This window comes from Gopherus evgoodei, chromosome 7 (assembly GCF_007399415.2).
Source record: "Gopherus evgoodei ecotype Sinaloan lineage chromosome 7, rGopEvg1_v1.p, whole genome shotgun sequence".
NCBI classification, from domain to species: Eukaryota; Metazoa; Chordata; order Testudines; family Testudinidae; genus Gopherus; species Gopherus evgoodei.
In genome coordinates this window covers 92,762,654-92,780,335 of record NC_044328.1, presented here as the reverse complement: position 1 = coordinate 92,780,335, position 17,682 = coordinate 92,762,654, and the positions used below count along the sequence as shown (strand labels likewise).

General features: G+C 39.0%; 1 protein-coding gene across 1 annotated transcript in view; it reads right to left on the bottom strand.

Moving 5' to 3' along the window:
- The window catches only part of PPARG (peroxisome proliferator activated receptor gamma), a 119,247-nt gene extending 111,365 nt beyond the window's left edge, over positions 1-7,882 (bottom strand). The window contains 1 exon segment of the mRNA XM_030570807.1: positions 7,857-7,882. The gene's annotated coding sequence lies outside the window, so the exon portion shown is untranslated.
- Between the last annotated feature and the right edge of the window lie 9,800 nt (positions 7,883-17,682).

The following is a 17,682-nucleotide window of genomic DNA, read 5'->3' as shown; positions in this document are numbered from 1 at the left end:
TGCAGTGTCATAGCTGTGCTGCTGAAGCATAGACGTATCCTAAAATTTTGCTCACAGGTACACCCATGCAGGTCCTTTGAATTCCATGGGATTGCACACAAGTAAAGGAGGGCAGAATTTGGCCTTCTATCTTAGAAATTATTTACTATGGTTAGAAGTCAACTAAGTAACACATATTGTACTGTCCTTCTACAGAATAAGAACTGAGATTCCAGCATAAAATCCAGCAGCTGGAAAACCACTGCAGGTGATAGCAGGCACTAACTAAATAAAATATATTCAAGATTAAAGGATAAGCACTTCACTTTTATTTACTGTGGACACCAAAAATGACATTTCCTAAAAGTTAATTCTATCATAGGGAATTATGCACATTATGAGCATAGAAGTGGTTGCATTTTCTCCAAGCTCTCCAACTAGATAGTACCACAAAGCTCCAGCTCTTAAGTAGTAAAACCTGTTTTTCTGACCACCCCTACTAAAAGATTCTACTCTGAGTGTTAAAGCCTGTAATTAACATTTTTCTTTTCATCTCTCTTTTTCTGGAGTAACAAAAGTAACTCTTTGGATATTCTGATATCAGTTTTAAACTACCATGGTTGAGAATTTCTTTCTCAGGGATATAAAAATATCCCAGCTAACAAATACTGAAAATGATTGAAAATGCATAATTGATCACCATGTTTATATAAAAGTATATCAAACTTCTGAATTGCTGCCAAACCTGCAATATAAAAGATAGTTATCTCCTTCCCTTCATACACACATTTCATTTTGTTCAGTGTTATGTTAGAATCCCTTTTAATTTTTACTTCCATTGAAGAACGTTATATATCTTGTGTTTCTATTTTAAGATTTACTGGGGGGGGGAATACTGCAATATTGCATTGAGGATTAACCATATTACTTTTAATATAAGATATATTTTCAAACTGAAGGTCAAATGATGTGCACTTTTCAAACACAAATGTTGAGAATGCAACTCTCAATAAAATACTAAGAGAAAACTGTTAAATGTTAGCAGACTTACATTTCATTCCATGGTTAGCTGCTATAGTATTTACACAAGTGATGACCAATATGTTCAGAAGGTATGTATAAATATACAAGTAATGTACTGTGTGCCTGAAATAAAATACTACGTTATGAAATAAAATACTATTTTATGGAATGCAGTGTAATTACATGTCATATAAAGTAGTTTAAGAGCAGATTATAATATCGGTCAGGGCTATTTTAAGCCAATATGAGTCTCCCTTCAAAATCATTAAATTGGACTCTTCAGCTGAAAGGCCAAAGACCCAGTATGCAACCTTCCTCTCTATCCCCACCTGGTCCAGATGCCTATTCCATGATAGTTGTAAGAGTTCATTCGCCTAAAGGGAAATAAATAATGTGTCCAGAATTGTGGTGTTTGTGGAGGGAAAATAGGGGAATATTAAGTAGAGGTTTCCTGTCAAACAAGAATGGGGGGCTAGAGTAGAGGGACTCTGTAATGTGTGACAGCCAGATGCATGATAAAGAGGAAAGACATCCTAATTCCACACAGGACACTTGCTGTTATCACAAAAGAGCTGTAGAACTGCATGAAAAAACTAATTCTCTTCCCCATGCAGCACTGTAGCATAAGCAGACAACATTACACTAGCGGCTGGTCTGTATGACTTTAGTTTGATTTGAATGAGCAGCACAAACTAATCTCACTTGCAAAACCTGTATAAAATTGTTTACATTTTGCTTAAAACTAAAGCTCAGCTACAACTACAGTGAACTAACCACATTAGCTATAGAACACAATATAGAAAAATATACCACTGTTTGTTTCAAAGGCTTTTCTACAACAATGTCCTTGATATATCATGTATTTATGTTTATCTAGCTTTAGCCATGTAGTCTTGCTGAGCAAATAAGAACTCACTGAGGGCTTGATCTGGTATTCTCTGCACACTCAAAATCCCCATTGGATTCAAAGGGATTTTTGGATGCATGTGAAATGCAGAACAGAATCTCTAGACGTTTCCAGTGCCTAACTAGTCTTAGGGTGAAATCCTGGCCCTACTGATGTCAATGGCCAAGGCTCCATTGACTTCAATGAAGCTAGGATGTCATCCTTAGAGAGAGAGAGAGAGAGTGTGTGTATGTGTGTGTGTGAGATAGTGCAACTCTCATCTGTATGTGTATATTTTCTTTTGGTGGCATGCATTAGGTTATGTGTATGCCTCTCTGCTTGGAATGCCAGCATATGATCATCCTAAAAATGATTTTGGGTGGGATTTCCAACATCTCCCAGTACTGGTCTAATTCTACTTCCATGGAAGTTAATTTACCATTTAATTCAGTGGAAGCAGAGTTAGGTGACCTCTGAGTGCTTTTGAAAATCCCACCATTTGTCCCTTCCAACATGTATAGGATAAAACACTTCTTACAGAGTGGCAGGCAGGTGTCAGATCAGCTGCTCATGGAAACTGCAAAACCCTTCTGTGTGAACTGGTGTGTAGCTGATCTCTATGACTGGCCAGACACAGAAGGGGAAGGGAGGTAAGAAGAGGGTGCAAAGAGCTTCCTCTCTCACTTTGTTCTTCTGGGCCAAAGCCAGTCAAAACATAACTGGCAATGCCACTGCTCCACAACAGTGACAACAAAAGCATCTCCAAAAGAAGAGGGCAGAGTGAGGATGAGAGAAGGCTTCACCTTCTGCCTATCCTCTGCTCTAGCAAACAGAGCTGATCATATATACTGAGGAATGCATATGGCACCATGCATTTTTTGCAAGGGCCCTTTTGGTGAATTACCTCAAATCCCTCCTGGGAGCTCCTGCTCCAACCCCCCCCCCCACATTCTCTTGAAGCATGGACTATATTTATTTACAGCATGGGCTGTACTGTGCGATTTAAACTGTAATCTAGCCCGATGAATTCTGACCCATATTTCTGTTTTATTTAAGTTAAATATATATTTTTTAAAAACTAAAGTGTAAAACACTGTTAAGTACAAAAAATCTGAAATACCGTAATTCCAGTGCTATTTATACCTTAAAAAAATGTCCAGACAGTTTAATAGTTTTTACACTGAGGTCTCATGTTGTTCTATTAGAGGTTTGAAAAGAAACTGTCCCAATGTTCTTATTTAAAATGCTCAGGGTATTATTATTTCAATTACATAAAATCAATTAATTATTACTTAGTAGTACTAATACAAATGATAACTAGAAGTTTATTTATACAGTATTTCTACATACAGTGAAGTCAAGAGGATGTTATTTCATAACACTGAAATAATATGTACATCCTGCCGTCTAGCTATATATACGTAGTGTACATGAATGTGTGTGTACTAATATATACAAAGCATACACTTGTACCTGAACATACATACACATGGGTACCTAAGCTTTGTTTTTAAAAATTGCTAATTATCAACCAGCAGAGTAGCAAGTTAGTAGCTTGTGGTTCAGCTAGATGGGACTTTGGGATTCATAGACTAGAATTCATAGACTTTGTCCTGAATGTGCAAACTGCATGGCATGCAGGTGATGTGCTTAGTCATGAGGGAAGAGGCTGGCTTATGCATGTCTACAAACGATCACCTGTTAGTTGATTCCAGAAATTCATGAACTGGATTTGGAGGTAGCTGCTTATCTTCCCTTTTTAAACAGCAGTTATTTTGCTATTATAGACAATGCCAGTGAAACAAATGAAAGTAAATATGCTACATATGGAAAGCATCTGTAAGTCAAAGTTTCTCTTAATGATCCCATCATTTCATTGTGTTCCCCCTGTTTGTTTGTAGCTATCAGTGCTCTCTCCTCAGAGTTTTAGGACATAAGATCATTGGAACAGGCACTGTCTTTTCCTCTATGTTTGTACAATGCCTCACCCCATGGGCCCTGATTCTTGATCAGGCCATTAGGCAGTACTGCAATTCAAATAACAAACAATTAATAATCATAACTATGTAATTCACTTTCAAGAACTTTAATTTGGGGAAGGATATCATTGTTTTCTTTGGTTCTTTTAATGGATTTAGGAATTGGTTAATAACTGGGCTGTGGAACATAACTGGAAGAAGAGGGGAGATAAAGATTATGAGCCCAATCCCGCAATACTGACCCCCATGGAAGCTTTGCATATGCAAAGACTGCAAATCAGTCCTTAAACATAGCAAATTCTTTGCTAAATACTCTTTTGTTAAAATACTAGATTTGGGGCTAGATTGCCTCTATGCTTGGATTGTATGCAGGGGGACTCCATTGCAGCAGATGCCCTGGAGGAATTCCGGGGCTCTGGAGGACCATTTACTGTGGTGGAAACTCAGCAACCCTTTAAATTGGTACCATGTGCATCCCCCAATCCCCCACCCACCCCCCGCAATCAGCTGAGTGTGGACCACAACCCCGTCCTTCTCCAGACCCTTTGAAGACACTTGTGCTGCCAGTAGCACAAGCCTCATAGATGTCTGTATTATTACTGGCACCTGACTAGGGGCACAACTGGTCTAAGGGCCAGCTATGCTTCATATTTAGAAACAGCAATTAAAAAACCCAGTCAGTTAAAAGAAAAATAAAGGCTGTCAGTACAGGAATCTGTATCAGTACCCGGTTACTGTGATTCTTACTAATGTTGATCCAAATCAATTTACATTCAGTCTTCAAAATCCCCATTGAAGCGAAAGGGATTTTTCTTGAGTAAGAACATAGTGAAAATTGAGTAAGGCCCTCAGGAACTGTCTTGTTAATAGGAAGCACATGCATGAATTCCCTTAATGATATTTCTGCGTGTATAGTATACAGAACCAATCACAACACTGATCTTCTACTACTTAGTGATTTGTTGCTTTTTTAAAATACACAGAAAATTAACTGAAACATTCAAAACAGTTGCAATAAAATGACTGAAGAATAAGAAAAAAATCAGCATAATAAATAAAGATTTATCAAAATTCACCATCACTTATAATATTACATTGGGGAACAATCTGCTTTCAATAAGTCTATTATTGACTTAAAATTAAATTAGTGGGTATATCATAACAACACAGCAAAATAAACTGCTTGAAAATAACATGGAAAGCGTTGTGCCCATGACACCTCAAAAAACTAGCTTGAAGAATCCTGTGGGCATTTAAAAAAAATTTTAAGCTAGTTCATTTAGCCAGCGCTCGTATGCTTTTTGTGCTTGCTTTCCATGAATACTCTAGAAAAGTGTTTTAGAGCAGAAACATATATGGAAATAGTAAATTTAAGCAAATATTGGTTTATGCTCACCACAACTGGGAACAGAAAGAAAACCTTGTGACCTATGTATCAATCAAAAGTAATTAAAGTCACTCAAATTTCAAATACCAAATATTCAAAACTAATTACTGACACCTGAGTTACAGAACAAGAAATAGCTAGTGAAATTATTCTGAATTTTTTTGAATAGTGAATACTTCCAAAAAAATCAAAAGGTGCTTTCAGTCAATTCCAAAACATAAAGAGGCAAAAATCATTAAGTAAAAGATTTCCTGTGAATTATTTGCCTAGCTTTATACAAAACACAGTTTTGCTTCTACTTGTAAGTTATTTCTGGCTTTACTGATTAAACTGTTGGTTAAAATCATGCTAGTACTGACTGCCACAGAAATACATTTATATTGACTGAACTGGGTCTGAATTTAGGAACTGATCTATAGGAACTGAAAGAAAAGTCAAGTAGAAAAAACTCAGATTCAGCACTAATGTCAATGTCAGTATTATAAAGCAAAAGTTAAAAACTGAAGCTATAATATTGATCAACTTTACCATCTTACAGGTGTTTGTTGTGGTGTCTTAGTATGTAAAATATATATTTAAATTGGAGGACGAGAATCATTCTTTATGGAAAGAACATACTATGACAAAGTTTTCATGGTACACTGATATCTGGTACAGGGCAATACACTTTTCAGATCAGGTATTATCCAGGAATGGATGCTGTCTACTAGGGCTACTCACAGAAATGTATAAAAATATGTAAACCAGTAATGCAATATTTTAATAAACTGATGTCTAAGTAGATTCAAATCTGACAGCAGTTCCTATAAGAATACCTACCAAATATTATTCTGATGTTTAGCTACCAATTTCAACATCCATGTCTAACCATTTGATCAAATATCTCCCCCACTGACAATAGTCTATATTTACATTGTACAGAATTGTTTAAAAATTATTCTTCATAGTCTCATAATTAAATCTCTAAGTAATTTTTCACATAAATCTTCAGTGAGACCTAGAGGGATTAAAAATGTTCAACATAACTACTCACAGGGAATTCTAACATCAACCAGAGTACAATAGACAAGACTGATTTGCAAAAGACAGACTGGACACTGCAGGTCATACAAGTTCCAGTGTACCTCATGGGCCACACTGGGTCCTTTTTAGCTAACAAGTAATGCATTATTATCACCTTTAAAAAGTTATTCTATGCATATTATTACAGACTGATTGCTAGGGGAAATATATCTTTTTGAACATTGGTTACTAGACAGAACGTTAGTGTCATATTCCAGACAAACAACTCTTTTGGAGATGGAGGAAGTGGGTCAGAAACAAAATTATAAGTCCACACCCTCATTTTTAAACGTCTGGGCAATTATAATTGATCCTTTTAATTTAACTTAAATATAACAAGTCTATTAAATCAGAAGTCCAAGGTACGTTAAAAAATAATAATTTCTTGATAACTTCCTGTGCTTATCTCCAAAAGGCTACACATAGATATCCGTCTAACGTCATAATATAAAGTTATAATAATACTACCACAGCATTGTATCATGTGAATATACTCCCGAAAAGTTACAACATTACAGGAACTTGCAGTCCCCAGCTGCCAAGTACCCTGGAGAGAAATGACACCAGGAAAATTACAAAATGCTCCTGAAAACCTGGGGCATGCCACCCATATATAATATATTTCAACATAGTATCTCTGCTGTGGCATGACTGAACTCAAGACTCACTGATTTTTTCTTGGTTGAGAAGTCAAAAGAGAAAATTATGCTTTTCATTCATTATCAGGTAAGCAAAGTGAGTAACTCCCTCACCATCTCCCCTCTCCACCTGTTGTACCAATGGACATAGCTATCACAGAATACCAATGGGCACAATTTACTGTCTATCTCCATCAATATCACACATGTAGCACCAATGGACATACATCCCCATGTGTATTCCACCATCCCCATACAGTACCCATGAACGCTGTCCCTCTGCTTACCCCACACCACTTTAAATAGTCCACATGAGATACACTCCCCTCCAGTATAATCCACCTCTGCAACACAGCACCAAGGACCTACCTATGGTACTAACTCCATAGATCACTCATACGTAAAGCCTTCTGTGTATCTCCCTGCCCCAGAGCTCCCATGAACAGAGTCCTTCATTCCTCCCCAAGCCCCTATGGGAACTGCGCCCTACTCACAGAGCCCCCATGGCCATTAGTCCCATCCTCGCTCTCAGCCCTCGCCACCATGCCCACAACCCCTGCACTCCATGAAGCCTCCCCTCCATCGACAGTCCTGCACCACCCTCCCACAGCCTCTTGCCTGCCACCCCAAAGATCCCCAGGAGCACAGCCCTCCTTTCTGCGCTAGGGGATATAGCCCGTCTGCGCCCCACAGGCACAGCCCTCGCCCCCAGCAGACCCTTCTCTCTCCCCCAGGGCACAGCCCCCCTGCCTACTTCTACTCCAAAACGGACCCCGCTCTCTCCCTTAGATGCCCACAGACGCAGCCCCCTGTCTGTACCTGCCCCCCACACCTCCTTCCTGCCCCCAGAGAGCCCCCCTGCCGCGCCGGGGGATGGTCCCCGCAGCAGCTCACACACTGACCTGACGCTGTCAAGACTCAGCAGGAGAAACTGTTCCCTTCTAGTGGGATAAACTCCCCCCGCCCGGCCCGTCCTCCCGACGGGCACCGCCTCCCTGCTCGGCAGGCGCCGCCTCCTCGCCCTGCTGGCCCTCCCAGAGCCCGAGAGGCCGGGCCGGGCCGGGCTGCCTGCCGGTCTGGGCGCTGGGCCTCCTGCGCGACCCGCGGCGAGGGTCGGGGCCGTTGATCCCGGGCTCTGGAGCCTTGGCGGGAAACGGGGCACCGAGGGAGATGGGCGGACAAAAGCATGGGACGGGTAGGGCATGGTGTGCGGGACACAAAAGAGAATACGGCATAAAGAGGGCTCGGGCCTCTCACCCCACCTCCACACTCCGAGGGGAGTCCAGCCCATGCAACCCTGTTAGTCTTAGTGAAATTACAAATGTGTAATTGATATTTTTGGCCCATAAGGTTTCTGAAGTGGACCTGAACTTCTGCTGGTCTTTTCTGAAATGTATCTGACAATGCAGGTTTTCGGGCTGCCCAATCAATACCCAGGTCCCTTTTCCAGTTTCCAGTGCTGCATGGAATTTTTGTTTTTGTCACCTCAGGTCAGTCTGTATTCTTCGCTGACAGTTTTCAGAGTAGTGGCCATGTTAGTCTGGAGCCGCAAAAAGAACAGGAGAACTTGTGACACCTTAGAGACTAACAAATTTATTTGGGCATAAGCTTTTGTGGGCTAAAATCCACTTCATTGGCTGCATGCAGTGGAAAATACATGTTCTCTGTGTATATATATCTTCCTACTGAATTTTCCACTGAATGCATCCGATGAAGTGGGTTTTAGCCCACGAAGAGCTATGCTCAAATAAATTTGTTAGTCTCTAAGGTTCCACAAGTAGTCCTTGTTCTTTTCTCTGAGAGTGGGATTAGTTTGGAAATCTGTGATGTAGCAATATTTTGTTTTCCCCTCATTTTCCTTTTGTTTTCCCTGTGTATATTGTTATTTTATTTTGTATGCTGCATTAATGCCAAATGGCCTCAATGAAGGGTCAGAGGCCTTTGTGCTAGGCACTGTAGAAACGACACATAAAAATAGTTTCTGCACTAGAGAGCCCACAATCTAGGATTATGACAAGATGATACAAGTGAATAAACAGACAAATATGGAAAGGGTAGGAATGGATGTAACAGTACAGATGGGTGCATTTGCATGAATCAGTAGTCTCTGGTTCTGTAGTCAAATCATATACGAAGTAATGGTTTATGCTCATTTTTTTTTTCAGATTTATACTCCCAAAGGAGGCAGTGTGTGAAGTGGATAGATTATTGCAAGAGGTAGGACACACAAGTTCCATTCCTACCTCTGACATTACCTTGCTGAGTGACCTTACATAAATCATACAAGGGCACGTTTTCATAATAATTCAGCTACTCTTTGGGGCACCTAAATGAAATGGCCAGATTTTTTTAAAGGGCTCTGCACCTAGCAGTTCCTATGCTTCTTTGCCTGATGTGTCACCAGCAGAATTAACTACGTTCTCAGCGGGAGCTGGTGGGCCGAGCACTTTTGAAAATCTGGACATTTCATTTAACCCAAATAGTAACTGAACTCTTTTGAAAATCTGGCTATTAGCAGCTGCATACACTTTTTTTTTTAATTGTGCACACAAGTAGTAGCCCAGCTCAAATTGGATTGGCATTTATGCACATATAATTAGGAGTATGTACCTTCAACTATGTGTGTAGGGCCCTAAGAAATATACAACCAACTTAGAAAAACAACTTTAATGGTTTAGTTCAACTGCATGAGCAAAGTGCAGGCATATCCAACTCCTGTTCAGACTGGTTCCCAAGAAATCAACCCACCAGAGCTCTCAGGATATTCAGTTATAAGTATTATTTTGTTAGAACAAACTCATCCTTTGTACAAGCACTTTAAAACACAGAAGTGCTTATTATCATTGGCTTATGTTCTGAGGTCAGGACATTGTCACCTAGTAACTACGGGGAGCAATTAGTTTTTTTCTATAAGCATGTAGTTCCATGGATTTTAAGGTGAAAAGGGACCAACAGATAATCTAGTCTGACCTCCTCTACAACAGAAGCCACAGAATTTCACCTACTTACTGCTATATTGAGCTCAATAACTTATGTTTGACTAAAGCATAGATTCCAGAAAGATATCCAGTCTTGATTTCAAGACAACAAGGGATGAAGAATCCACCAGTTCCTTGGGTAGTTTGTTGCAATGGTTAATCACCCTCATTGTAAAAAAACAACTTTATTTCCAATTTTAATTTGTCTGGCTTGGTTTGTCAACAAAAGCTTGTTTTTTTACTTGTGGCAGCTGGTAGCTATATGGTCAGCCACCTCCTACTGGGAGGTTAACACTTTATATGCATTTTTTGTATAATTCTTGTATTCTTAATATTAAGAATGTAATGATCATGGACAAGACATTTAATTTCTCAGTGCCTCTGTTCCCCTCCATCTTTTGTCAGTTTTGTCTACTTTATACAATTTTTGGTGGCAGAGACTGTCTCATACTGGGTGTATGCAAAGATTGGGGCTTCTAGACACCAGTATAATATAAATAAGAATGAAATGTTACACCCAATTCCCACTGCAGTTATGCCATTAATTTCAAAAGCAGCAGGAAGAGACCCTTTGTCATCAACACTAATTTTGAAATTAGGTGGTAACTAGCATTCATAGATCTATTTTACTTTGTTTGCTGTTGACAAAAGTTTGTCGGATGTAAAAGCTGTAGGTATCTGCAAGATACTCCTTATAGAAGGGCGTCCATTTTTCATGTAAGAGAACTACAGGTCCATATTCAGCTTCAGTAATTCCATGTGATGGTTGAAAGAGGGAGTGATTTCTTTCTTTATTGCATCGAAATTAGTTGTTGATTTTAATAATTAAAAATGAGATTTTGATATCCTTACACTGAATAGTAGCACATGCAGTAAGTAGTCCCACTGAAATAAACTAGACTACTTTTTTACTAGATTTCACTAACCACGCCTTTATAGATTGATTTTAGGTCAGAAATCACTTTGAATATTATTTCTTAGTTTTAGAATTATATATGTAATAATGAGCCTCTGTGCCTTGTGATCTAGTGATTCATAGAATTGGTTTGAAAAAGATTAGAAATCTTATAATTTATGAATTGGAGATAGAATATTTACAAATATCCTTATTAAGTTATATAGATTTTTTCCTTATGTTTATGCATGAAGTCTCTAGATGCATTACAAAAGTTTAAAAGCACAAATCACAGCGTATCAACTTCTATATTCTGGAAAGGATGGAAAATTTATCTAGCCAATCTTTCAGCATCTAGAGGACAATCTTATACTCTGGCAGTCCAACTATAAATCTAGTTATCAAAAGAACTGTTTTGACTATGAAAAATATGCTGGTCTTAAAGTAAAGGGGATTACTTTAAATATGTCCAGCAGCTACTGTATGGCTGTATTTGTTACAATAAAAATCTAGTATCCATAGTGCTTCTTGCTGTTGTTGGAAGCACATATTGACCAGAGAAAATAAAATAATGAAGCCTTTCTGGGATAGCCTTCCTTCTACTTGAAATATTCATCTGTTTATTTGGTGTTAACAATGGATAATGGAATATTTTAAAATAATCTGTTTTTATTGCTAACTTTTTGTCTGCAGAGAAAATAACGTGTTTGGAAAAAAGGGTTTTCATCTAGTTCATTTACTCCATCTTTGCTTCTTTGACTTTTATGTACTCTTCATATTTGTTTCCATTAAAAGGAAATCTGATGTGCATTAGCGCTTTATAAAGACAGGGAGTGAATCTCACGGAATAGGGCGAATTTCCTTAAAATATTGATAAAGGATTCTGGTTCTTATTATGACTTCAGATTTTCTCTTTAGTGACCACACTACCAATATTGTCAACATTCCTGTACTATGAAATCTGTAACCATGGAACCAGCAGAAGCAATAAAAATAACTATGATATATGTTTAGCAAACATATCTTTAGAGTTGATCAACAAGAATGTTTTATCTAAAAGTGATCCTCTTGCCCTGAACTTTTGGGTTTGAATAAAATGAGATCAAAATTCAAACCATCCCTGGCTTTATTTTTATGAAACTATACAATTTGATCTATCTCTAATAACAGTATGTCACCTCTGTTCCCTCTCCCTCTAGACCTTTCTCTTTTTGTTTTATTTTTGGAGTCACCAGCAGTCCCTTTAGAATTGTAGTTTAGTTCTCCTGTCAGGGATGTCATCTTCGTCCTCTAAAACTTTGCTTTTGTTTTTTGCTTGCCTCCATGTAAGGTATATCCAGTCTGATCACCTGTGCCCATCTTGCACACTCCATATTTGGAGACTTAGAAAATCCACTGTAGTAAGGGAATGTGGTGAAAACTGCACTACTGTCCACTAGGCAACTCTGTCTCTCAAGTGTAACCCTTCTGCCCCTCTGAGTTGGCAGCAACAAGGGCCGGGTTCAGTATCCAGGGGTTCCGTTTCAATAACCCAATTCCAAACCAGCTCGAGCCCCCACCCAGTGACCTGGGAAAATCTTACACACACCCCTAGGCGCCTCAAAGAGGCAATGCTTCCCCTCTCGCAAGCACAGAGTCTTGGTGTAGCAGAAAAGATTTAATACATGAGATAAACAACAAACACTAAATTGGGAAAAACACCTCTACTAGAGTTCATAGACCAAACCGTGAGCAAAGACCCACCCCAGGAAATTGGGCTGTGTCCTCTTTCCTGGGCTCTTGAGTCCAGCAACCCCCAAATCACCCACAGTCCCAAAAGTCTCTGTCCTGGGTCAGTGCAGCCCCAAAGTTCGAGAGTCTATCTGCAGAGGTCTCCCCCCCCAGCCTGGTAGAAAGGGGCACCTTACATGGTCCGGGGCCAACTGCCCTGCCTCTCCGTGGGTTCTGCTCCCGCCTTCTCCACGAACTGCTGCGCTTTACCAGCCGCTCCACTCTGCTCCTCCAGCCATTCTCAGAAACTGCTCCGCTCCGCCAGCTGCTCTCCTCCACCAGCTGCCCTGTGAGCTGCTCCAGTTGTCCCTGCAAACTGCTCAGCTCTGCGGGCCGCTCCACCCGTCTCACAGCTACTCCGCTCTGCCAGCCGCTCCGCTGCCACCAGCTGTCCCGTGATCCGCTCCAGCCGTCCCCACAAACTGCTCCACTCCGCCAACAGCTCTGTTCCACAGTATAGCTTTGGGCTCCCCACTAGTTAGCACTGTACTCAGTGCTCTCAGCTCAGTGATTTTAGCTTTTTAGTGATTTTCAGCTCTTAGTGGTTCCAGCTCATAGTAGGGGAGCCCCAGCGCTAGTGCACCATTAGCCCAAAGTGATTTCAGCTCAGTAACCTGTATTTAAATTCTTAAGGAAATAAAAAAATCAACTCTGACATTCCACTGTGGAGAGAGGAGGAGGAGGTACAACTGGTGCTTCTAGCTCCACAAGGAGACTGCACCACCAAGCACAGATACCTGTCCCCAACCTCTCTCAATTCTCTGGGTTTTGGAACCCATGTCCCATGTCTAGCCAGTACCACCCAACTGAGGGTGAGCAATTTGTCACCAAGCAGTCCCACAGCTTGGCAGTCTGGGATAGGGTGGGCGTACCTATGCAAATACACTCTCTGAACTTCTTTCCACCAGATGTCAGTGTAGAGCTTATCCTGACTCTCCTTACACAAGCAATCACTTTAATGTATCCTTAAAGATTCCGCTACTATTATGGTGATTTAAAACTATCAGCATTTCTTAGTCCTTTGTGTGGTCAAATTGAGACAGGTTTGTTACTGTAGTGTGTTGTCTTTTTGAAAATTCAGATCACATTGACAGTTGTAAAGGTTTAGAATTCTTAAATAAATAACTGCAGGAACCCCGACATAGTGCTGTGCCAGCATCAAGAAGACAGATGGTATTATGGTTAAAGCAGTGATACTCAGATTGAGGCTCGTGAGCCACAAGGAGCTCTTTAACGTGTCTCCTGTGGCTTTTTGCAGCATGATATTAAAATGTGTGATTTAATTATTAACCTAAGTTATTAACCAATCAAGATTCTTTTACTATGTTATTAACCAGTTAAATTATCAGCTTGCACTAAGTTATTAACATATTTGCTGTGGGAATTAGATAGATAGATAGATAGATGGATAGATCTACAGTAAATGAAAAAATGAATTCACACTACTGTGGTTCTTTAGAGTAATGTTGATCGCTAGTTTGGCTCCTGAACCACTGAGGTCTGAGTATCACTGGTTTAAAGGATGGGACTGGATGCTGAGAGATCTGGGTTCTATTTCTGGTAGTGCCACAGACTTCCTGTGGGTAATTGGGTAAGTCACTTAACTCTGTCTTGTTTTCCTCATCTGTAAAATGCAGCTAATAGTTCTATAATGGTTGAAAGCATTCTACAAATACTCGTATATCCTCTGGTGGAAGTTCATATATCATTACAAGAGGTTATAATGAAAGGACCAAAACAGCGATGCTCCTTATTCAGTCTTAATGTAGTTTGCTATTCATTCCAAGCAACTAAGACTCAAAGATTTGTAAGGGATTTTGTTTAAAGATTCAAAATAATGTCTTTTTGTAAAAAAGAAAAATTGAGTTCTCTTTGTAAGAATGTGAAGAAGCAGTTTTATGACATTTAATCCCTGATAATTGTTGCAAAGGATTTAATTTTTTTCACTCACTGTTTTGGAGAACTGCTCAGAAGTCTCTTGGTGCTCCCATTTCCTGTAACCTTTGTCCTGTTTTATAGTTTTTATACATTCTTATGATAGAATTAATGAGAAATACTATTTTAAAAATCTCTACTTTTGCATATTTTACTCTAATCTCCCATGTGCCCTGGTATGTAAAAAATATTGTAGTGCAGCTAAATGGCAGTTCTGTAAATGTACTTGTAACCTATGAATCCCAGTGAAAGTGTTGAAATTGGGATGGTGCACACTATGCCGTGAAGGATTATGTTTTCCTGCATTTCAATTATTGTGCCATGCCTTCCAGGCTGATATATTACAACTGCACTTTCTACCACTGATAGAAGCTACTGAGAGTTTTAAAAACACTAAAAATACTGACAATTAAATATTTGCCTTTGTTATTCTGTTTAAAAAAAGGTGAGAGGAGGGTTATGGCTGAATTCCCCACTTGCAGTTAGGTTTTTAGCTAACTTTTTTGTAGGTGTTAGGTCAAATTTTTTAAAACAAAAACAGTTCTTTAATCTCTCCATACGTTTACACATCGAGGCAAACTTTTTTTAAAACTTTACTTTTTAATATTTTCATTTATAATTATCTTCTACATATTTATACACACTAAAATTTAATTATTATGCAATCAGAGAACAGGCAACATTGAGCAGATCATACATGTTTAATAATTATTCCAACAAAAATAACTTAATTAGAGTCTGTAAAGTTTGTACTGCAGTTATGTCCCTAATTTTTCAACCTCTAACCTGCTGCCAAATTTTGGAGAACAGCAGATGAGCCAAAGAAAAATCACAATGCTCTATACTATTAGCTGCAAAAGAATGATCATAGTTCTAAAACTCCTACATTTATATCATTTAGTACTATTATCTCTACAGGATTGTACCGCAGTAAAAAACTAGAATCACAGGAAGAGCAGCATCAAACAAAAATTGGAGCACACTGTGCTGCAAGTGTAAGAAAGTGGTGTGTGTGTTTCAGATCTCTTTTATGCCCAGTCCATAGAGGTTATGAGCCTGTGACATCACAACCTAAAAACCTTTGGCTCTTTAAGCTAAGTTGGAGCAGCAGCTCATGCTTTTAGCCCTGGAGGTCTCTTGATGACTCCCTGGTGTGTCAGCCAAGATGGCAGCCTCAACAAGCTGTTCTCGTTTTCTCATCTAGACAAATCCCAATTTGCACAAGCCCTGATATTGTAAGCACTTATGCTCACGATGCCTATAGTAGTCCAACATGGGACTATTCATGGTAGTTTACAGGCTTGGGCCACAAAGAACAAGGTTTGGTTGACTTCAATGTAAATGTACACAGATACTAAGCCCTTAGATTCAGTAAGGCCTCAAATTTCTGAGTCAATTTCCATTGTTCAATCATTCTGTATTAATTTTTGTGGTTGAATCTTCAACAAAGACAGATATTTTTATCTTATATATTGTTTAGCTGAGTAAAGAATCACCATTTTTATTCTGTACAGATCATTGAAATTTGTTTTACTGCAGTACAAGAAATTAAAATTTGATCAGGGTATCCAGTCTGAAATGGATATTAGATAAAATTCTTCTTGTTTTACTCACACAAGAGTCCCATTGGCTTCTCGGCTGCCCATATGGGTTGGCTCTCTGGGGATTTTATAATAAATAATCCTTTTATATTATATCTTAACCACCTTTCTTAAAAATAAAGTTATTAGCCAGTTTTCAGTCTCCACTAGCCACTAGGGATACTAAGTACCTTTAACAGTGACTCAGGAGCTATTTTAGGAGAAAAATATGACAATAATTTGCAGGAAATAACCTTTTTGTTCCAAAACAGATGTCATTGAACACCATTATATCTACAACAATTAAAATTATCTTTGGTAACTTTTAGTATTTGGCATTGCTCCATTATTGTTCAGTTAAATATTTTTCAAGTATGTTAGGACCTCTGCCCACTGTATGCTTGCAACCCCTCATTGTCAATACAGAAGCCACTTCTCATTTTTGTGACATGACAGTCTCTCTTCTGGAAGGGCCTATGTGATATCCTACATGAAGACAAAATGCAAGGTCCAAGAATTTTATTATAACTATCAGAAAGTTTACAAGGTAATAAAAAAAATTCATAGCTGAGGCTTTGCTTTTTAATGTGGAGTGGTAAATGACAAAAAAAAGTAGTTAAAAGTATTAACCAACATTTAAAGTGCATTAGAAAACATTCACAGACATCCTGATGAATTCAAATAGCTGGCTGGATCAGAAATGGAGGAAAAATAACATTGGAACAGGAATAAAACATAAAGCAGCCAAAAACTTGTCTCTCTCTCATTTAGGATGCAAATACTCACTGCTAAGGAATTATTTGTTACTTATAAAGTTGAACTTATGCAAAAAAGATTGTTTGGCAGGATGTTGCTGCTGGACTCTGTGAGTTTAATCCTCATCAAATACTAATTGTATGTTCATCAGCACAGGGATCTGCACTTCATACTTGTCTGTAATGTACCTGGCACGCAGTTGCTGTCATATAAATAGTAATATTCTTCAAAAAGTCAGAACTATCCTTATTTCCCACATGTAATATTATTATATATCATTGGTAGTGTGGCAGTGCCTATGAGCTCCACTCATAGACTCATACACTAGAATCCCATTGTGCTAGGTGCTGTATGAATACAGAGAAAAAGATGGTATTTGCCAGTTGCTGGCTAGTGCTTTAAGGGAAAAGGCCACCTCACAGGCATAATAACAGCCATACTAGGTCAGACCAAAGGCCATCTAGCCTAGTATCCTGTCTTCCAACAGTGGCCAATGCCAGATGCTTCAGAGAGAATGAACAGTACAGGTAATCATCATGTGATCCATCCACTGTCGCCCATTCTTCGCTTCTGGCAAACAGAGGCTAGGGACACCATCCCTGCCGATCCTGGCTTGTAGCTATTGATGGACCTATCCTCCATGAAATTATCTAGTTCTTTTTTGAACCCTGTTATAGTCTTGGCCTTCAAAACGTCCTCTGGCAAAGAGTTCCAAAGGTTAACTGTGTGTTGTGTGAAGAAATCCCAAAGAACTTACAAGTCTATGTAACATTAAAATGCTTTATCAGTAGCATATTTTGGATTTGTGCAAGAT